General features: G+C 41.3%; 1 protein-coding gene across 4 annotated transcripts in view; it reads right to left on the reverse strand.

Moving 5' to 3' along the window:
- THADA (THADA armadillo repeat containing) overlaps nt 1-20144 on the reverse strand; it is a 329970-nt gene that overhangs the window by 151618 nt on the left and 158208 nt on the right. The window lies entirely within an intron of this gene.

Genomic DNA, 20144 nt, shown 5'->3' on the forward strand with positions numbered 1-20144 from the left:
AAACGGTGGTATAAAGCAAGGAGAAAATGCTCAAGGTATAGGTAGATGTATCTGACTGAAGTAGAGGCTCAGAAATAACAGTGGAACTTCAGGCTGAGAAGTGGGTCTGGCCAGACCGGGGAGTGCCACAAACAGCAGACTACAAGATCTTGAACTATTGTCAAGAGAACAAGAGCTGGACCCTCAAGTCACTGAATCCTTGCCTCTGGGCTGACTCACACCCAAAGAGCTTGAAGAAAAGCCAGTTCTTAAAGTGAAAGTCACGGACAAGTGGGATTTTGAGATTCTACAAAGGTCATCGGAAAGGCAGGTCATCTAAGAGCCTCTTGACTTTGTAAACACTCAGAACCTGAGAGTCCACAACCATTTTGTTGAAATGGTGCACTCGAAAGCCTTCACAGAGATAGTATTGTTTGAGAGGAAAGCCCAATATGGTAAGTCTCGGCTCAAGTAAGTTCTTAACTAGAGAACTCTCAAGACTCCATGATTTTTTACCCAATTTAGAAAGTAACTCAACTTATAGAAATATCTTAGACGTCAAGACAAGGATGGGGAAGATCAGAAGATGGTAGACTCTGTGGAAGAAAGAGAGGTCTCTCGTTCTGTTTTCAAAATTAATTAGTATTCCAAGAAGGTATTACTGCTAAGATCTGGGTCATTAGGGCCATGTGGCCACGTAGACTTAGCATGCAGATGCACAAAGTCCTACCACTGTAACGTTTCTAATACCCCAGAGGGAACACTGACATTTACCTTAATATGACAATAAAAGAACAGATTAATTAATGTACAAATGGAATGGTCCAAAGAGAATTTCATCATGGGGAGTGGGGTAGGAAGAGTGGAGAAAGAGGCACAGGGGAAGTCAAACCTTGGGTCATTTTTTCCCCCTGCAAGTGTACATCTGTGAGACAGGTCAATCAGCACACACTTTATGGATGGAGAACTCACCTTACATCATACCATGGGAAGACACTGGGAGCTAACGTTACAGCAGGTAGCTAGAGACGTCCTAACGGTTTTTGACAGAGGTTCTGCCAAATCACGCATTTTTATTTTTCCTTTAAAATGATTAAATGTTTAATCTTTAATGGGCAAACGCAATAAAATGTTTGCTCTGGCCCATGATGGGGGTGGGGGGGGGAGTGAGAAAACTTCACTTGACAGAGAAAAGAAAATACTCTGAAAATGCTTTGAGATTTAATTAGCAAATGACCTCACTCAAGCCGGGTCATTTGTAGGAAGCTTCCCCATCTGTCTGTTCCCCACCCTTCCAACACACACACTTTGGGTTAGAGTGTGTTTTATGTTGCCGAACTAGGCTCTTGTATATAAATGTTTCTTTTCAAACACAAATAACTCTGACATGGTTACAGATGTTTAGTTTCTAATTAGCAGTAACTGAACACTAAGAACGCCCCTCCTTTTGCTCCTGACCTTTAGCAAATGATGGTTTCCCAAAGGAATCTGGCATCCATACAGAAGAAGGAATGGAAAGTGGGAAAAATGTCAGAATTTTCTGCGTTCAGATACCCTGTGCTAGGGTACTTTCCAAATGCACACAATCAGGTTAAAGAGCAAAACAAAATCTCCCCCCCCCCGAAAAAGTAATGCAATTATAGAAAAAGAAAAGCCTATTTTAAAAGTAATATTTAATTATCATTCATTATAAAACAATGATTAAATGTAATTTCAAACTCCTCCACTGCACGTTGTTAAAATGGATGGATAGATTATAGTCAATACACACACACACACACACACATGCACGCACACACCCATTAAGCAAAAAAACATTTCCAGGTTACTGTTTTGTCAGTTCCTGGGGGGCAGGGAGGGGTCTGATGAGGGGGTCTGATGAGGTATATGTGACCTGGAGTGTGAGAGGATATAAACACAGTCTTTTTAGCCCTAAGCAGAATATATTTGCACCTAAAATCTATCTCTCCCTTGGCTAGAGTCTCCTAGTTTGATTCAGTAAACGTGCCAAAATCAAGTAGAGATGCTCTGTGGGGACACAGAGTCTAGCAGCTATAAAGGATGGAAAATCAGAGCACCTGGATTTCCATTTTGCTTTGTATACTGTGTTTTATGGCCTGGACAAATCACAGTAACCTCTGGGTCTCAGTTGAGCTGACAGTGGTAGCAATAATCTATACCAGTGTTCTCATGTGATGTCTATGAGAACATTCCAAGAGGCAAGGCACTTTGGAGATACAAAGTTTCCATAGTGAAATGTGCCTGTGTCCAGTACAGGATCTGCATGTTCTAAGAATTGCAGGCCTCTAAATGGCCTCAATGAGAGAAAGAAGACTGTGGTGTGAAGGCTGTACCATTTATAAGAAGATAAAACAACAAACTGATGATATGAAGGCAATGAGATTGGGGGGGGGCGCTCCATCAAAAGTGATGAGGAGAGGGGGGTGCCTGGGTGACTCAGTCGATTCAGTATCTGACTTTGGCTTAGGTCATGATCTTGCAGTTCGTGGGTTCAAGCCCCACATCAGGCTCTGTGCTCCAGCTAAGAGCCTGGAGACTGCTTTGGATTCTGTGTCTCCCCTCTCTCTGTCCCTCTCTTCTCTCTCTCTCTCTCTCTCAAAAATAAATAAAACATTTTTTAAAAATGGTAAGGAGGAATCTCAAGCCCTTCTGAAAATAAGTAGGTCTGCTTCTGTCTCTCTAAGCCTCAATTTCTTCAGGAAAATACACCAAATGGATCTGGGATCTGAAGGTCATGTCCCTTTTACTACTATTTGAAAACCATGTCCTCAGTAGCCCTAGCTGTGTTCTAGGCCTGAGCACTAGATCCTTGCACAGGGTGTGCGGGACATGCAGACACCTGAACCTCTAGAACTTTCACTCCAATAAACCCTTCCCATGTTAATTTTAATCTATTTACTGAGTGCCTACTGTGCTCTCCGCACTGTGTAACGTGAAAAATGACACATCTGTCACCATAACACTTGCATCCCGCAATTACAGAGCCCTTGGCAATTTATAAAATATATGAACACCCCTATTTCTTTACTATGCAACATTCCTGCAGGACACGAGGGCATTACAAACCTAAATGAACAGACGAAACATAAAACGAAGATCAGAAAGCCTAAGTGGACCCTCCGGGATATGTCAGCAGCAGCACCCAAGCCAGAACCACCATGCACAGCTCCAAGATGGAATCTGTGGGTTATTCCGAGCAGTAGCTCACACCTGGAAATCGAGGGAGCATAAAAATATCTCCCAGCTAATAAAAACACAGGCTTTACTAGTATGTAGGAAATCTCTAAATGTGTGTGTTGAGTTTCTTGTTTTTGTTTTTAGTATTTGTAGGATCCCCAAAACATTCCAGAATCTAATACAAACTGTGGGCTCTCTCCAAAGAGAAATAGATCTATGAACATACACATGCAATTTCTCATATAATTTCAGGAGGTTCATGACACACACCCAAAACCCTTGGGGCAGTGTCTCCCAGACCCAGGGCAAGAATCTCCAGTTGCTCCTTTGCACGCAGTGTGACTGTCAGGTATGTGCTCCGCTTCCCAGAGAGCGAGACAGAGAACAGGACTCTGCTCACAGAATACCACCAGTCTAGAGGGGAGTGAGGCAGATAACCCCATGATCCCAAATCAGTAGTACCCACGGAGACCCACACAGCTAGGAGCGGCATAGAGAAGCCAAGCGGCAGAAGGAGTTGGAATGGCTTTCTGGAGGAGATAAAGGACCTTCAAGTGAGAATGATACACACCTCTGGCACCACGGAGAACCCTGGAGAGTTTAGAATATTCTGAGCAGGCAACTGTTCTTCTGAGATCTTCCCTACACTTCACCATTTCCTAGAATGGTGGCTGACCTTTATCCACATGTTTCCCTCTATATTTACCCTCAGATTCTATTCCAGTTTCCTTGGAAGGTTTCACAGGTAAGTGGCTGGCCATTCCCCAAACTTTCTCTGCTCACCAGTACCTCCTAGATGAGCATGGAGACATCTGAGTGCCCCACACAAGCCCACACCAGGTAGGTACCAGAGAAGCAGACAGAAAAGCGACTACCCATGCCCTGGGAGCCCACAGTGCAGTGGGAAAGACAGGCCGATCAGCCTGTACTTGTCAGGGCCACGAGAAGTAAACACGGGCTGTTGTAGAAGGGCTGAGGGGAGACACACAGAGAGGAGGGTGGGTGGTCTGGGGGATATGGTCCAGCTGTGATGAAGCTGGGGCAGGCGGAAAGAGCATTTGGGTTGGGCCTGTGTCTTCCCTGCATGAGCCCAAACTGCCCCTCAGTGCATCCAGACAGAAGGAAGGGATCTGAGGTTTATTAAATGACTACTGCGTGTGGGGACCGGCTACGTACTTTAGACACACTATTTCATCGACTCTACTAAATCTTCATTGCAAGGTCATCATCATCATCATCATTGCTATTTTCAGATGAGGAAAGATTTCTCAACATATTTCAGATCATAAAACTAGCAAGTGTCAGATCCTGCATTCCAATTAGGGTCTGTCCACTTGCAAAATCTAGTTTTCTAAGACTTGACATGCAGCCACCTCAAAATCCTCAGTCTTGGAAAAGCTTTGGACAAGTTCAACCTAGACCCAGACTGGCTTTTGAAGGCATCCGGCCTCTAATTGGTAGAACATGAAGCAGAACAATAAAATGATGCTGATAACCACTAACACTTACTAAGCATTGACAGAGGGCCAGACTTTGTGTTAAAATCTTTGCACGTATTTCCTCATCTAATCTGCACGACAAGGCAGAATGGCTGAGAGAACATTTTTAGGCAATGTGAGGGAGGTATTTTTGAAAGGACTTCATAAGGCCCAGTGACCTTGTGTGAGTCCCTCATTTCACAAGAATCAGAGAGAAAGTCTTGAGAAAAGTCTCAGAATGACTTCACGATCCAGCTAATACCCCCTTCCACTCTCCCTCACCGATAAAATTAATGCTCCCCCCCAGGTCCTCTACGTTCCCAGGCCCAGCTCCAGTCCTATCCTTACTTTGCAGAGGTCAAGCTGTACCTTGTACAAAACAGAAGCCCCCAAACTCCTGCTGCTGCTGCTGCTGCTGCTGAAGATGGTCATCCACTTTCTCTAGATGCCCCTACTTGACCAAGGGGTTGGCGTCCTAGGAGCTGGGCCGAGTTTAAAGAAGCTATGTGTGACTTCCTCCCAAGTCTTTCACTAGATTTACTCAAGAATGCCCTGCCATGATTGTCTGTTTCTCATACAGTAGCAGCACCGTCTGCTGTTGGGGAATAGTCATCTATTGATAAAAGTTGAGATAACCCTACCTAGCGAGGTATTTCTGCAGGCTGGGTGAGAAGGCATAGGCTGAGACCTCAGGCTATACTACTTTAAGAGAAGAATCTTGAGGGGCGCCTGGGTGGCGCAGTCGGTTAAGCGTCCGACTTCAGCCAGGTCACGATCTCGCGGTCCGTGAGTTCGAGCCCCGCGTCAGGCTCTGGGCTGATGGCTCAGAGCCTGGAGCCTGTTTCCGATTCTGTGTCTCCCTCTCTCTCTGCCCCTCGCCCGTTCATGCTCTGTCTCTCTCTGTCCCAAAAATAAATAAACGTTGAAAAAAAAATTAAAAAAAAAAAAGAAGAATCTTGCTATAAAGTGGAACCTTGAACAACAGGGGTCTGAACTGCACGGGTCCACTTATATGCAGGTTCTTTTCAATAAATACATTGGAGAAAATGTTTTGGAGATTCGTGACAATGTGAAAAACTCACAGATGAACTACGTAGCCTAGAAATACTGAAAAAAACTAAGAAAAAGTTGGGCATTATTGTAAGATGACAGTATACAATACACACAACATACAAAATACGTGTCAATCAACTGTTATGCTATCAATATAAGGCTTCCAGTCAACAGTAGGCTACCAGTTACGTTTTGGGGGAGTCAAAAGTTATATGCAGATTTTCAACTGCGTGGGGTGGGAGGGTGAGCGCCCCTAATTCTCAAGTTGTTCAGGGGTCAACTGTGCATGTTCTGTCAAACCAACTATTGTCTACTGTCCTTGGTACCTCTGCACAATGCAACTCGTCCTCACTGGAATGAATGTCATTTCACCCTCTTCTGAACTCGGCTCAGGTTTCACTTCTTTTGCAAAAATCTTACTGCACCTCCTCTGATCAGAATCCATCCCTTCCTTTCTCATACTCTGTCCTTGCAACTGCACACTTAGATCCATCGGAGCTGGGGGCACATCTCATCTGCCTTCCCCACAGCAGCCTCATGCACCATGCTAGAGTCTACCAAAACGACCTGGAGAGCAGAAGCGGGGTCTTCATAGTTCTGAATAACACAGCACATAGGACAGGAGCCAAGAACATGTTGTGAAATCCAGCAGAACTAAGTTTAAATCCAAGTCCTGCCACTTAACTAGCGTGCGACCTTGGACAGGTCAATTTTTAGCTTCTATAAAATAGGCAAGAGAAATGACCTCATAGGGCTGTTGGGAAATTTAAGTGAGATAAAGCACATAAGATGCAATGCCTATAAGTTAGCGGTCAGTAAGTGGTAGCTATTATTGAAGCTAATAGCTGGAATACCTTTCAAACTTAAAAGCTTTATCCACAAGTACAAACTCTCTAGTGTTCTCTATCTCAACCACTGCCTGAGGACACAGAGCCTTGCTTGTACCAAACGGGCTTCAAGTGCTCACAAAGGCTACCCTTCTGCCAACCCGCCAAAGGAGCTGGAAAAGACAGATGGAAGGTTGAGTTTCTTTGGGGCAAGTGCCCTGTGGGGCCCACAGAATTTATTCTCAGGTCTAGGGCCCAAATTCTATTCCATGCTGATGCTGTTTCACCAAAGATTTCTTTTTCCTTTTCATTGTGTATAGTTCCTGATTTCAAATCTTGCCTTCAGGAAATATGTACGTGTGTGTGGGTATGTGTGCATGAACAAAAGAGAGAAACCACTAAAAAAAATGCCCGTACCAGTGAATTTGAAAAAGCAGGCATTTCAGAATGTCCTGTGACTATTATGTTTTTGTTGTAAACGTGGCATTGCTATAGCCCTTCTCCCACATTTTCAGGTGAGTTCATGCCCATCAAGGTCGCCAGATTCTCTACTTGTCCTTTCTACACCAATTTTCAGTTCATCAAAGGACCTACCACCACCTGAACAACTTGTTCCTTTTCTTGAACTCAAACCGCTAGCATTTAGAAGCTGCATTTACTGTAATCTTGCCCTCTGCACAGCTCATGGATTTCTTTATTCAAATATATTTCTTGGAAGCATAATGGGTACAGCACTTTTGAAGTTTGATTTTTAAAAGTCCTTGGTTTGGATAGCCAGAGGGAATTAAGAGCAGTAGACAGAAGCTAAGCTAGAAATTGTACGTTTCCAGCTTTTGTGGACAAAAAATATATATATGTATCTCCAGGTAGAATGCTTAGTTTAAATGTTTATCCATTGGACAGCTCAAAACATAATTGCTCTTTGCAAATTAACTGCAATCAACACAGTAAAACCTTTTAAAAAAAAGTGTTTTTGGGGCGCCTGGGTGGCTCAGTCGAGTAAGCGTCTGACTTCAGCTCAGGTCATGATCTTGCGATCTCGCAGTCCGTGAGTTCGAGCCCCGCGTCGGGCTCTGGCCTGATGGCTCAGAGCCTGGAGCCTGCTTCCGATTCTGTGTCTCCCTCTCTCTCTGCTCCTCCCCCGTTCATGCTCTGTCTCAAAAATAAATAAACGTTAAAAAAGTGTTTTTATCAAGAAACGCTGACAATAATAAGCCACAATAGAGCATCTGAAAACTTCAGTATGTAACCACTTGGTACAGTATAACCACAGAGCTAGGCCATAGAAGACACATTCTTTTAAGGTTACCTCCACTCTGCCTCTAAGTTATCAAGGCTTTAAGCAGGCTGACTAGTCACAGGCTGTTAAAAACGGTGAAAATGGCAGCTGGTCAAGAGCTGGGAATGAGCCTCCATCACTTTGACACCCCTCCACTTGCTCCTGCAAGAACTGGGCACAGCACTAGGCCACACATGTGGCAAAACGCAGGGTCACAGATGCAAGGACAATGGCTACTTGCATTCATGCCATGCCTTTTAGTGTTAGGAAATAAAGCAAGGGAATTTTCCAACAGGGAGGGAGGAAGGTATCTAGTGTGGTACTTAGTTCAAAAAGCTCTTTGAACAATGCTCTTTAATTATTTAAAATCACAAACGTGGGGCGCCTGGGTGGCGCAGTCGGTTAAGCGTCCGACTTCAGCCAGGTCACGATCTCGCGGTCCGTGAGTTCGAGCCCCGCGTCGGGCTCTGGGCTGATGGCTCAGAGCCTGGAGCCTGTTTCCGATTCTGTGTCTCCCTCTCTCTCTGCCCCTCCCCTGTTCATGCTCTGTCTCTCTCTGTCCCAAAAATAAATAAACGTTGAAAAAAATAAAATAAAATAAAATCACAAACGTGTCTTAAATACATGAAAGGGTACACGATTTCTGAGTGCTAATCCCTGGTTACTTGCTGGTATCAAAATACAGAGATGAAGTATGAAAATTGTATTTCATCTGAAATTTCACTTCATTCTTTCGTTATTTTTTTGCCTAGATAACAATAAATACAATTTGAAACGGAATTTTTCAGATTCTAAACAAATGGTCTAGACAGTTGGAAAGAAGGGTTTTTTTCCTCTGGAACACTGAAATGTGGTGTCCTTTAACAATGATTCTTTCCCGACTCTGGGAAAAGCGTGAGAAAGACTTTACAGCAACAGAAATACACAAACATGTGGGAAGCCATAGAAATTAAAAGGGAATCATTAATTTCAGTCTTTACCCAAAACACAATGGAGTATTACAAAGTGAAAAAAAAAAAAAAAAGACAGATATCTAACACACCCAGTTTAAACTCTCCAAAACAATGAAAATAATCACAAGATTTAGTCTGAAATTTTGGCATAATCTTCCCAAGCCCAGTCCACGTGTGGATCTTCTCTCTGACTCTGAATCCATAAGCTGCGTACTGGTCTACTGGTCTCTGCATGGACAGCTGGAAAACTGTTCTGGAGCTACCCTCAGGACTCCCAGGCTGGGATAAGTGGCGTGCAGGAGCTGGGGGGCGGCAGCTTGTGCAGAGTAAGTGAAAAGAGCTGCACATTCCTCTCAATAGCAAAAGCCCTCACATTGTTTCTACTCTGGCTCCACAAAAGACAGAGATGAGCACATTCAGGCAGCCGCTGATTCTCTAAAGGGGTTGAACGTAATACCTGGCCCCAGCATGTCTTCTTTTCCTGCAGGTAGTGAGTGGCTCAGAGAAAAAGTCCTGACCACGCCGGGTCTCCTTGGGATGATGGTCCCTGCTCAAAAGCCAAGTTCTCGAAGCAGTTTCATACAGTTGAAATTCACTCCATTAAACTTCACAGCATATTTACCATGAGTGGTTTTCAGTTCACAAACACAGGACTGGGTGGTCAATTCAACAGACCACACAAAGGTATAGACAGAATTTGCCTTCTTTTTAACCTAATATATATATTTAGGGGGAGGGTTTGGAAAGGAATGTTTTTGGTCTGGTTGAAAAAGTTGTGTTTGTTTTTAGCTTTCAAATGTTTCAGAACCTATGATAGCTCTCTATTGCCACATTAAATACAAATTTCTCATTTTGGCATTCAAAGCGTCCTAAATCTAGCTCAAGACTGGCTAAGCAAATCACAGGTGCTGAGTAAATCTTTCTTGCACTGACAGAACCTGACTTTTCAGTTGACTGTATCTGAAAAGATATTAAAATCTCATAAAATCTAAACATCCTGTGAGTAAAGTGAGTGCTCAACAGACACTGGTGGTAATTTTTAAGTAAATACTTTTAAATGTGAACAATTTTATTAACTTCCCTTCTGACAAGAATTTGTTAGATTTCTGAAAAATCCCAATACCCACGGCTAAAACCCAAGAAAGGAAAGAAAGAAGGCAAAGTAGGGTCATCTACTGTGTGTCTGCTAGATGTCAGGAAATGTGCTAGGTACTTTTGAATATTTTATCACATTTTTTTAGTGCTCATACAAACCCTTTAAAATAAGTACATAATACTATATAAACATATGTAGGTTTTTGTTCTAGGTGGTCTAGTGGGAACATGTACAGAATGATGAGCTACCAAATAAAATGTAACCACAATTGGGGCGCCTGGGTGGCGCAGTCGGTTAAGCGTCCGACTTCAGCCAGGTCACGATCTCGCGGTCCGTGAGTTCGAGCCCCGCGTCAGGCTCTGGGCTGATGGCTCGGAGCCTGGAGCCTGTTTCCGATTCTGTGTCTCCCTCTCTCTCTGCCCCTCCCCCGTTCATGCTCTGTCTCTCTCTGTCCCAAAAATAAATAAAAAACGTTGAAAAAAAAAAAATGTAACCACAATCAAAAAAACTGCAGTGTGCCAATTTCTTTCAGTTATGGTAATGGATGTACAATCCTTTGTAAAGCAATTTATTGCACTTAATGCCAATGGTTAGAACTCGTATTTGCAAACCCTATATATAATGAATTGGTGGCCTAAAAGTGTTTCCTATGGCTCTAACTAGTGTTTTGCAAAACAAAACCTAAAGCTTTTTAATATATTATCTTTAAGGAAGGCAAATGAATCACCAGAACATGACAACTGACCCAAAGTCATCCACCAAATTACAGGCTTTATAGCGCAGAAGTTTATCAGCCAGAAATGTATGAAGAACCCCATATCAGACTGGGACAGGTTCCCCAAAGGTTGTGGCAGTATCCTCTGCTGACCTCGATCAATATTGGTCACCTCAGGTCAAACCATTTACAGTCATTTCAGGTACAGCATTTATTTAGAGACAAATTCAAAATATCCAAGAATAAAAATCATTAGCATTTTTAATGACAAGAAGAGACACATATGGGTCAGTATACTGGCTCTTCATTGGCTTGGGGAAAAATTACACACATAATCATCAGATTTAAGGGACTATTTTGCTGGAGGGAAACCTGCTGTGAAGTAGAAACTCTCCCATGGTCTTGGTGTCTCTTAAGTGAGGCTACTTTGAAAACATTCTCAGATTAAAATATTAGCGTCTAGCAACGTGGCCACAGGCAAGTTACATAATGTCTTTTCACATCCTCATCTGTAAAAGGAGATTAGAATAAGTGATCTCTAAGGTCCCCCTCAATAACCAAATCCTATAATTCAATGGACATTTGGACATCCCAGACAGATAGCTATCTTTTTTATTTTAAAAGATCTTTATGATCTCTCCTGGCTTATTCCATGGCTTAATCTCATAATAATATTGATGCCAATAATAAAAGTTTTAAGTCCAACACTACCCACACTCAATCTTTCTACACTGGGAGCCAATTTTCTCTAGTTTGAGTCTCTCTGGAGTTGGAGAACAAATGACCAGTGTTTTCGACACACAGGAAAACCCTTCATTAGCTATATTGGAATCCTGTCATTAAATCACCCCTTGCTCTTCCCTTCCGCGGGCTAAAACCACCCAACTCCTTTAATCAAGTAGAACCTCTCCTCTAGAATCTAGTTAATTATTTTGCCTCTGCAAAGAGTTAAATGAATCTTCCCAATACTATCAGTTAAAACAATGATTTGTGCTACTGCTGGATGAGAGAAATTTGAGCAATTTCTCTGAATTTGATTACTCTCCAGAGATTGTAATTTGTTTTTGCTCAAACCAATTAATGCCCCTGAATGATTCTTCTATGTTTTGTAGCAACACTTCAAGCTAAAATCCGAAAGAATGAATTAAAAAACAAAAAACAAAACGTAAAGTACATGGAAAGTTTTGAAAAATTCCAAGAAATTACAGATTTTTGGCCTGAAAAAAGAGCACAAAAGAGCGAGGAATATTGAGTGTTAGCAATAGACCCACCCCAGGGAAGATTCTTTCCTCAAATCAAGACTGCAATTAGGTAAATTGAGTCATATATCAGCCAACCTACAGCATCCAAACAGACCATTGTCAGCCCTATTTTTAAATACCTTCAGGGAAAGTTTTACATCCTCCTTTGGTTGCCCCAATGCTCATGTTAGTGTCACAGTTAAAAGTACTTAAGTATAATTATACTTTTTCCTGCTGCAACTTAATTTCATTTTGCTGGTTCTACATGCCAGGGAAATAAATGAATCTATGTCTAAAAGCATAACTTTCTGACTTGTGTCTAGAAGATATTCTGAATAATAAGAAAACAAACAACCAAATTTAAAAAAAACAATGGGTCAAACTCTGAACTGACACGTCAGCAGAGAAGATAGATGGATGGCAAATAAACACGTGTACAGATATTCAATACCCTTAGTCATTAGGGAAGTTCAAATTAAAACCACATAGAGATACTACAGGACACTCACGAGAAAGACTAAAATTAAAGACTGAGCATATCAAGAGCTGGCTAGGATATGGAACAACTGGAACTCTCATCCTTTCCTGATGGGAAGGTAAGACGGTACAACCACTTTGGAAAACATCTGACATAAAAAGTTAAACATACGCCATCCATACAACCCACTCACTCCACCCCTAGGTGTTTATGCTAGAGAAAGGAAAACATATGTCAATACAAAGACTTGCATATGAATACTCCTAGCACCTTTATTTGTAATAGTCAAAACTATACATAGCACAAATGTCCAGCAATAGGTGAGTCTATAAAAAAAATTGATACATGGGATACTATTCAGTGATAATAGGAAACAGATACACATAGTAACATGGATAACTCTCATCGCTTAGTCAGGGTTCTAAGTTCAGGGTTTCTGGGGTTAAAAATATGCTGTAAATATGCTGAGTGACAAAGGCAGACAAAATAGAATGCATAATGTAGGATTCCATTTATGTGAACGGAAATTAGGAATGCAAATTAGTCTGTGGTGACAGAACACGGACCAATAGCTGTTGCCAGGTGATGGGAGCCGGGAGGCTGGAGATTACAAAGGGGCACAGGAAACTTTTGTGGGTGATGGATATGTTCCCTATCTTGACAGGCATGATGGTTTTATGGGTATATAAACTTATCAAATAGTATACTTTAAACATGTGCACCCTATTTTATAACCAATTATACCTCCATAATGCTGGTTTTAAAGAATAACCTTTCACGCACTTTAGAAGTCACCAAACTATACACATCCCGTCTGGTTTTCCCTTCTCTGCCTCCAATCCCACCTGCACATCATCCCAAGTCTTCCTTTCCTTAGATCAAACAAGCCCAGCTATTTCCTTTGAACGTTTATGACCAGAATTAACTTTTCCTTGTGCTCTCTTAAATCAATGAACACCGAAATCGTAATGGTTAATCGTATAAGAATAAAAGAACAAAAGCTATTTTTTTCTAGGACAATGCCTCCAAATCTTCCACATGCTGTTCTAGGACATGCTCAGTGAGATTAAGTGACTTTGCCCAAGTTAAAAAAGGGGGGTGATTGAACAAGCTGGGATTCAGAGTCAAGTCTGTCTGTCTCTACTGCCCATGCTAGTTGAGAAAACCAGTGCACCTCAGCTATAAGACATTTTTATCACACTAGGATTAAACAGCCGTAACACATGTTAAAAGAAATTCAATTTCATTACACTTACGTACACTTGACAACTCAAACCATTCAACCAAGCACTGCCAGATTTGTTGGGCCAGCTTTAATAAACACATCTGCATTTAGCAGCGGGATTTTCCATGTGGTTATTAAGGTTAAACAGATTTTCCCCCATCTTGAGTAGATTAATCCTGCTTCCTAATATCTTTTATTTTTGCTTATTTTAATATTTTGCTTATTCCATAGTGAAAAGGCAAATTTCAACTTATCCCAGTTTGAATCATGCCAAATTCTAAGAAGACAGAAGCCAAGGTAGTACACTGTTATTTAATATAGTCTAAATGAATACACAATGGAGACTGCTGTGCAAAGTTTAAAGATGAAACAAAACTGATCACTCACACACACACACACACACACACACACACACACCCTACCACTAATTAAAAATATACTAGTGTTACAAGTATACAACTTCAGTGGTGGTATTATCTTTGTTCAGAAGCAAGGTACAGTGCTATATGACTAAAGCTCTCCAGCATTTAATTAGGTTACTAATTATAAGGAGAATCACATTACCTTTAAGTCCTCCCCTGGATTGTGACTAAGGCTTAATACATTAATTTTACGGTGATTGTATTTTAAGATGGGGAACATGTCAATGAAGAATTCTGGCCACATCCTCCAACAAGTACATGTGACTGAAGGTTTGGGCTGTCACACAGCTTGATACATTTAACTAGGGAAAAAAATCACGAATTCCCACTTTCCCACTGCTAATTTTAGTGGCCAAGAGATATCTTACATTGCATTTTAAGCAAAAGTAGCATTCAAGGGAATCTTCACAGAAGGTATGCATGTGAATGTAAAAAGAAAGAAGAAAATTTGTAAGCAATATTTATTTATTTCCATTTGAATTCAATTAATAAATTTAGCCTCAATTCAGTATCATCTTACTCCCCAGGTTCCCTCCTGGCCCATCAAAAAAAAAAAAAAAAAAAGTGCAAATTATATGAGTCATTCTTCAATCATGCCAAGGATATAACCTTCAACCTAAGATTAAAAATAAAGTGCTACGTGTGATATTCAATACTGTTCAACTTCTGGGTGCTAAGATCTAATAAATACAACATTTCAAAGGAAATTAAACAATCTGGATCACTTCCATTCATCTTCGTGATTTCATCAGTAGATTTCTATGGCTTTGGTGACATTTGCTAGTATTTGGATGCTGGGTAAATTGGTGGAATTTGCCATCATTTAGTTTATAATCTGTATCACCACTTTGTACAAGGCACAGAAAAGTTCTCTACTCCCCTATATACTTCAAAGCATTTCATTTATTGTTCAAATGATTACTCTGACAAAACCATTAGTCAAGAAGAAAGTAAAGAAATCTTGTTTTTTAAAGGGGAGATTTTTAAAGATGCATCTTTCACACCAGAGTGCTTTAACCACCTATGCTATTTCTGGCAAAATCTTTATTTCCTAAAAGAATACTTTTTTAAAAAATTCCAGTTTTTTTTACCTATAAGAAAAGGTCAGGGCTTATTTTTACTGGTTTCACTCAAAGTGAGCTTATATATTTTAAATTTACTTTAGCTTCTTCCTAGGCTCCTATTATTTTCTTGCCTTTTCTAAGGAAAACACTAAATTTGAGAAAAGTATTGCTGAAACCATGATGAATGTCTCACGACCGCCTTCAAACGATGGTAGGAATAAGCGCATAAGCACACACATACACAGGGGAAAAAAGCATCTTTTAGTCAGGGTGCTGGGTTCAGGGCTTCCAGGGTTAACAAGAGAAAAAGTTTTGGGATCTGAACAGGGCTATATTCATATTTCTTTCTTTTTTTCTACCCTGAAATTCATACTGCAGCTATGTCACCAGGGAACATGTTTGCAAGGCTTGAGAAGTTTCTTGGCTTAGCAAAAAGCAAACAAACAAACAAACAAAAGGCAACAGTGTAGTCCGCAAAAAGAACCCCCATCACCAGTGAAGCCGAAAGAGCTGGCTGAGTCACAGGTCAAGGGCCTTATAGCAAAATGGGTTGGACTGAGGATACAACCTAACAGGAAAGCATAAGGTCAGATGTGAGTTTAATTTGGTGAAGAAACATGTGCCTGACCACTTAATGGCTGCCAGATACCACAGAGGAGGTTCACTTAACTCATACCACTTCTGGTCGTGGAGCATTTCAGTGCCATTCTTTGAGAATCAGAGCAATAGATGCTACTATTCTGGCTATCAGGAGACCTTATTCCCTGCTTTTGTTACATTTGTAGAAGGAAGCAATCATTTTCAAGATAGGGCTCTGGCTCTCCCAATCCCCAAATTTCCCAAGTACGCCCATATGATGGTGGCGAAACAGTCTCTTCACCATGTGAAGGTTCTCTGTGATTCTCTGTGCTCAGAGTCTCACCGCTTTTAAAAGAGTGAATAATGCCTCATATCCAACAACAATTCCATTCAAAATAAAGCGGACTGTGCAGCCCAAGCTTTGGTATTTCCAACCGTGACCAAAGTACTGGAGCTATTTATCCATTTGTTCATCTATTTTTATTGTGGTAAAATACAGATAACATAAAACTGACACATTCTTAAGTGGACAGTTCAGTGGCACTGAGTACATTTTCCAAACAGTTTCAGAGAATTTTAGACTCTGGCCTCCATGTCTAGATACGCATTCCCTGGTTGATACTCAGGGCTTCACAGTGAATAAATGTCATTCTATTTCCAGGTAACTTCTCAGCTAAGTATTCACAGTCAGAGTTCACTCAACACACTAGGGTTTGCATGCTTGAGGTGAAGAATGAACCACCAAACCCAAGCATTTGTCCATTTTCTTCCAGATGGAAGATAGAAACTCTGGTAGACTCCTCCTTGCCAATAAACCTTTTGGAAAATAAGGAACCCACTATTCTGACCTTTGGGATTTTTATCAACATCAGACTGCAGTTCAGAACACAGACAGGAAACTGTCCAAGGAAAACATGCCCCCAAATGAACAGGACATAAACAGAGCTGTAACTAGGTAATTAATGGTAGGGACTTGACTCCCCTCACTTCACTTCTCTGATAACAATCTGGCATTTTATCAGCAGGGTCTTTTATCTGGAAGGATTCACTGTGTTCTGCTGCCTGGAACTATTCTGGGAGGGGACAACGACAAGCTTTCATCTTGGAAAGGAAATGGAACCACATCTAGAAGGCATAAGGAAGAGTCAGAGCTGTTAAAAAACCTTCAAGTCTCTCCCTGCCAGAAGGAAGAGGTAAGTAGAAAATAGGAAGCCCCCTTTCACTGAAGGCAAAAGAGCAAGTTCTGGTGGGAAAGAAGTCACTGCAGTCCTCACCCATATCACACATGTGAACGTGGCAACTTGCTTTCTGCTATTGTTCCAAGTTCTGCATCCTCTCCCCACCACCGACCTTATCCCTTCCTCAAACACTTCCCCAAACACCCAACCGATGTCTTCTATTTCTCTTCCCGTCCAAACCCAAGAAACTTAAACTAAACCATACGGTGGTATAACTGACTAATAATAACTTAAAAGTACTATGTCTCACAGTGGGATTTCCATTTTAGAAGGGATCAAAACCATGTACTTAAATAATGAAAAGTCTATCTGTGAAACTCAAAATGGAGGAGGCATCTGAGAAAACTGGGTGGGTAGAAGGCACCACTTAAGGCTTCTGAAATCGTTTCAGATAGTTTTCAACTACCTTAGGGGTAAAGCTGGCCCGGGTGAATGGCTATGGCCATTAGGCTACTGGCCCTCTGAGTGGCTTCATTCCTAACAGGAAAAGGGACCATTAGGGAGGTGAAATTAATTAGTAGTAGAAAGCATTCCCTTATCCTCCCTCCACACACGGCCATTCCACTCAGCCCTCATAAAAACATGTCACGGATTGGTCGTGGAAGGACTTGGGAAAAACAGGGCTTTGAACTCCCCATCCTACTTAGAACCCGGGAATATTTACCCAGGGTTGAGCCAGGGTGGCCGGCCAGTTCCAAAACCCACACAGCCTGGGGCTTATACACCAGAGCACAGCTTCTGTCAGGCTGTGTAGCAATCCTGTGGAGGCCCCTTGGTCCTACTCAGGGCTCTCATGACAGATGGTTCATAGCAGTACAGACAAGGGGACGGCACTAGGAAGCCTCTCTGCTGGTCAGTTTTCAACAGGGCCTTCTAGCAGGACACGACATTCTAACACTGGTACTTTCAGGACGTGTTCAACCATGCAGCAGAATGCAAATCCCGCTCCGGTCTTTTCAAGTTTTCCCTAAATCCGGTTTTTATTCTGGCTCTGAACTAAATTCTTAAATCATGCAGGGGGAAAAAAATGGGCACAAAGTGACTGAATTATATTAATTATATGGCATGGAGGCTCAGCTAGAAAACAAGAATTACATTTCTTAAGTTTCTCTTCACTAGACTTATGCAGGTTATAATTAGTATTAAATGAATTTCACTTTTCATTTCATCCAAGCTGAAAAGAAGCTGAGCCTTAAACTCTGTCTTTAGAGAAAAAAAGAGATTCTTCTGGCAAAAAAATAAAATAAAATAAAATTAAATTAAAATAAAATAAAATAAAATAAAATAAAAATAATAATAATTAAAGTTAAGCAAAAAAAAAAAAAAAAACAAACCAAACCCACACTACTTACCCATCACCCAAAAGGACCGCCTTAAGAGACTCATTTGTTTAGTGTTTGAAAATATTTTCTACCCACTGCTTGTCTGTGTGACACAACCTTCAGTAACAATTCAGCTTTTTCTTGGCTACCTGGATATATTTCCATAGTTTCTACCCAGATGGGCTTCTCCTAAATGACTGTAATAATCAAAAACAAGATGCTTATTTATTCAGCAGCACCCCTCATACAAATATGTATTTTTGTTAATGCTCTGGACATTGTAGAAACCAAACAGAAAAATCTCATTCGTGTGGGCCTGCCTAATTTTGATTTTTTTTGCTTATTTAGACTGAGAATGAGCTGCAGTTTCCCTTTGCGACTGAAAGTTTTCATTCAAAGTTAGGGAACATGTGGCTATCTCTTGGGGACCGGTGGCCAGGATATGAACATGCCAGGCCAGGAATTCTCCGACACAAAAGAAAACACAACCCTGAGGGCACATCTCGCTCCTGGTGTGCCTTCCAGCAGGTTTCGGCTAGTAATTTTTGGTTAGTGAACGAGCAAGGTAGGACTGTGCACATGAAAAATGCAAACCTGAGAAAGAAGCGGGGTGGATTTCAACCCACAGTCAGAGGTCTTGTGGCATGGGTTGTCAGCTACTACAGTAACCCGGTGCCGTTGTCTGGCCACTGGAGCAGCTACCCGAAGTTACTCTATGCAGTTTGGAGTAACGGAACTTTCACATCATAATAGTCAGTGATTTGAACACTTCACGATTCAGACTTGCCATTTTTCCACATTAAGTGTGGGGTTACCACACAAAGAAACGTTGACAATTTTTCAAAATTTCAACATATGCTGGCTGATAGCGTTGAGATTCTATTTTCTTTCCAAGAGAATCAAAAGAGGATGATCGACTAAGCTGCTGTGTGTGAAGGTACTCTGTAAATATCAAACTTTTACCTAAATGTTTGTAGCTGTAAATTTTTTTCTTTTTCTTTCAGTAACTTGGGAGGTTTTCAAAGTTATGTGAAGTTTCGACTGTGGAAACTTATGATGGTAAAGACAGATGAAAAATATATTCTCTAACAGTTTAAAAGTTATAAATAAAGAGGAACCCACAAATAATCTCATTAAGACTTTATGCTTCTTGGGCCTCAAGACACATTTTTCTCTTTGCTAAGACACGCACAACTGTGCAATGACCCATGATTTCCTATTCTAAGGAAAACTTCTTTTGTAAGAAACTCTCAGTATTTCTCAAGAATCTCAGAACTTCAGTTGAGCCAGTCTTATTTAGCAACCTGTCACAACCACTTGGGCTTAACTGCGAGCTTTTCTTCCTTTTCTACTGATTTCAGATTAGGAAGTGAGACCACTGCCAAAGCAATGCCCAAGATGGGATGGAGGGAGAGCTCAAGAAAGCAAAGTGAGTCCAAATATTTGTCATTCGAAACTGTAGGTTAATTCGGGCATGTGGAGAACTAACTTGCCATGTAGCATCAGAAGCAGGCATATTGTGGTGTTAAGCATTAGTGTAGCTAAGGGAGTGGCAAAGAGCCTGGGTTCTGGAGCCAGACTGCCTGGGTCACATCCTGGCCTTTTCACTTCCTAGCAGTATATGACCTAGGGCACATTTCTAAAACTTCCTACAACCCAGCTTGTCCTCTCTGGAGGATGGGGATAATAACATTACAGACCTCTCACAGTGTTGTCATGATGATTAAGTGAGTATGTGTCAAGTTCTAAAACACTGTCTGGCCCATAGCTAAATATTATCATTTATCACTAATTTGATGGAACAAATCAGGGCAAAGAAGACAGGGACCAAGAAGCAGCATACCAGAAAGGATAGTCCATTAGACCAAAATCTTATCTGTCTGATGCTCCACTGTATTTCTATTGTGCCCAACACACAATTGATGTTTGCAGTAAACACCTATTGAGTAAATGAATAAATGAATCAGTTCTTATAGACTGACTCCTCAACGATGTTT

The sequence above is a fragment of the Lynx canadensis genome, chromosome A3 (assembly GCF_007474595.2).
Source record: "Lynx canadensis isolate LIC74 chromosome A3, mLynCan4.pri.v2, whole genome shotgun sequence".
Taxonomy (NCBI): Eukaryota; Metazoa; Chordata; class Mammalia; order Carnivora; family Felidae; genus Lynx; species Lynx canadensis.